The following is a 3,822-nucleotide window of genomic DNA, read 5'->3' on the forward strand; positions in this document are numbered from 1 at the left end:
CTATTCACTTCTTCCTGCTTAATGCGGAAGTTCAGGTCCGGGCCTGTCACTGCATTCCTGCTGAGTTCTCTGTACACACTTTCACAACCCGCGTCTTGCCTAGGCCAGCACTGGGCCGTCCCCCTTTTAACAGCCACTTTTATCTGCAACTTTGTTCAAAAAAGCCACAGCAGACGTGGATGGACAGAGCAGGAGAAAACTAAAAAAAAAAACGTCAAAGTCAAGTTTGCTGTGAGTGTGAGTGACTTTCCAAATCATGGTTTTGATTGACAGCCCCCTGAGCAGATGGGGGGGAGAGAAGAGAAAGTCATGTCTCGGGTGTGAACGACAGAATGGCTGAATCAGCACACCAGGAATGTGACGGCCTCGGTTAATAATTCACCTCATGCTGCAAACTGATTTACAGCAGCACAGGTCTTTAGGCAGGAGGGGCTAATGCGCCTTGTCACACCGCTGAAGTTTACCAGACTCCAGCTGAGAACTCCGGTCGATCGCAAACTCTTCTGACGAAATACTGTGTGTCGCCTCCAGGGAAGATCCATCCACTATACACTGAGAATAACTTGGCCCTAGAAGAACTTTTGAATAAGTTATATCACACCTACTCAAGGCCACTCAAGCATACGGAATACACTTTAGACACACACACTGCTGCTTAAAATCAGGAAGTATCTTGAGACACTGGCGGTGTGTGGTGCAACAAGGCCAGTAATCTTCAGGGAGGGAGGTGGTGGTGGGGGGGGGGGGGGGGGGGGAAGAGGAATCGTGCTGTCGAGCTATGAAAAAGCCTCTGGCTCTTATCTGACCGTGCAGACACAGATAGCTGTATTTATTTGCATTTCTCCTTGAGTGAACCTGGGGGGGCTGGAAAACAAAGATCTCACATCTTTTATTAAAGAAAAATTCAGTTTACAAAGAGCCCCATTATCAGGCTTCTGTCAACTCCCTGTAGTGCTAGCCTCATTTTCAACTCCTGAATCTGTCCCGTAAGGAAAATATTAGTTTTCTATTTGCATTATTTTGCTATTTTTATCACGTCTGTGTCCTTTTTTCCCCTTAAGAGCTGCTTCCTCTGCCTCCAATGGGGGATGGCAGGCCACCCTCTCTGTGGCAAAATCATACCGAACACCACGGGACGGAAACCAAATAACCTTGAACGCAACGAGTCTTTCATGACTGGTGATGTATGAAACAAACACTTGAGGTAGTACAGGCGCGTGTCCTGTCCTGAACCACTACTCATTTCCGCCTTCTCCCTCAGGGGTTGACAAACAGATGGGACCCCCGAAAGGCAAGCCTCCCATTGGCTCCAAGCAATCTACTAAACACTTGCAGGCCGGTGGAAACATTTCTCGAATAGATACGCTTATTAACGGTTGTGCAGAGCGGTGATTTTTCTGCTCTGTTGTGTCTTTTGCAGCCACTCTATACTCACCAAGGGTGGTCCGACAGAGTTGATATGCGTAACTTCTTTTTGCTCACGTACTGTACTGTAATCTGTACAAGAATATTGTTATTTTCCTAATGCGTTTATCACATTGTATGGGTTTCAAATGAACTAAAAGCACGGGAGAAGATTTGATACACTTATGGCCTGCAGTTAGTTTACAAAACTAATTTTTAGGCAAATGGAACCGAACGTAAGACTAGAATATGTTTGTTTATTAACAAAACTGTGGGTCCTGCTGCTGTCTCCAGTAGCTTTCTAACTTCAAACAGTGTTCCAGGGATCACATTTCCCTGTTAGGGAACATTTGTTCATTCATCTATGAGAATACACCTTAGGAAAGGTAACTTCTCTGTCACATCCAAAGTGATATAGTCACCCTTTAGCCGTTTACAGGTCGCAAAACAAAGCCCTACTTGACAAACAGCAGCGTTTTTCGAGGTTTTGAAGTTTTGCAGAGCCCCAGATGGTAAGGTGTGAGAGAGAGGGCATATTTTAAAGCCATTAGTCTCCATCATGTCTCCAGCATGCTCCAACACACCACTAAATACCTTCCTTTGGCTTTTTCTGCACTAAAAGCCAAATGGGGTGATAATGACAAAACCAGTGGGCACCTTGCAAAACAATAAAGCATTTGTCAAACTTGGTACAGCGGAGGACAATATGTCACTGTGATGATGTGAAACGTGATGCGTACGGGAGTGTTGTGGTGCCCTCTGTGTGTACTCTGATGTACTGTACAAGCCAAACACTCCTCAGCTCAGTGGGTGGTACAGAGCAGTTTGTGACACCCACCTGCACGTCTTATTTTTTCTCTATGGAGCGCCAATCCACTGTGGAAAATAACCAACCGTTAACTGGATCTTTTGTTATGCATGCAACTCATTTGAGTTTCCAATCAGGCCCCTCTACTCGGCCTGGCAGGATTTACATGTATTATGCAAACAGAATCCAACAAACAAAGATGATGAATATGAGTCAAACTTGCCTGTATATGAAAGCGTATCCCTAGTAAAAAAAAAAAGAGAAAGAAAGAGATGATGGAAATTAAAACAACAAAAAGATAAATGGCCAAACTTATGAGGTCATGTTATATGGAAAAATAGAAAAAACAAAGGCAAAATTGTCAGATAAGTCAAAAATAAGTACAATATTACGTCAATGTGACGATATACTAAATCAACATTATGATATTATGCCTCAACACTTTAAGATAAGTAAAAAAAAATTAATTATTCAATTACAATGATTGGAATTTCCCATCAAGATTGAAATATTCTAATTTAAAGTTAAGAGACTATTTTGCTTACTTGTCGTTTAATTGTTATTATGACGTCAAATGTTTCACTTTTTTTTTAAAGATATGTTTTTGGCGCAAATTGTATTCCATACCTGCCCGAGCTTGAACAATCAAACAGAAAATCCCATCAGAACCTGTCCCAAAACTACAAACATCCCAGCGCACACACACACACCAGCCTCAGATAACCTCCCACTGGACATGTGGTTAAAAAACCAAAGTGTAGGAGAGGCTCCAAAAACCAGCTGTGGGTTTCACATTCCTGACTCCTGCCATAGGTCCCGACAACAAAAGTTTGACCTCTGTCGGCTCTGTCTAAAGAGGGGCGCTCTGTGTTGACAAGGCCAGTATACTATGGAGGACACTGGGTTGAGGAACAGCAGCTGTCTCAACATTCAGGGTGTGCGAAACAAAAACCACTGTCACTTGTTTGCAACTTAGTCGGCCATAAGGTCATAGGAAAGTCAAACAGTGAGCGAAATGAAAAGTGACAGTCATCGGGAAAGAAATGACCAGACTGGAGAACATTATTTGGGCATTACATTTTGAGACCATTTCCTCAATAATGGTCAATTAGACCATTATTTCTATTAAAGGTGGAGTCAGCGATTCTGGAGGATGCTTGTTGTCAAACAAACATTCCGCTAGCTGTTCGTACAGTTTGTGTGCTGTAAAAAAATTAAAAAAATGTTAATATACAGCCTAGGCTCTGTAAACAAGCATTTTGCTAGCTACTGCTTTGTTGGGCCCCCTTTAACCCTTGTTTACATACTGGTTTACAAAGCCTAGGCTTTTTTTTCAGTGCACATGACAGGTGGTGAGGAGATATTCACTGATTTTGACAAAAAGTGATTTTGTCAACAAGCTTTCTCCAGAATCACTAACTCCACCTTTAATCTAAAAATGGAAGCAGCATTACATACAAATCTTTAATTCTGCCTCCTTCCACCTCAATGGGAGAGTTCCTGAATAGGAGTGCAGGGACAGTGAAGGGTTAATTTGTGGCCGGGGAAACCTGATGCTAATTAAGTCTTAGGAATGCCACATACATTGTAGTTCAGAAGAAGAAGAAGAA

This window comes from Ammodytes marinus (assembly GCF_949987685.1).
Source record: "Ammodytes marinus genome assembly, chromosome: 21".
Taxonomy (NCBI): domain Eukaryota; kingdom Metazoa; phylum Chordata; class Actinopteri; order Uranoscopiformes; family Ammodytidae; genus Ammodytes; species Ammodytes marinus.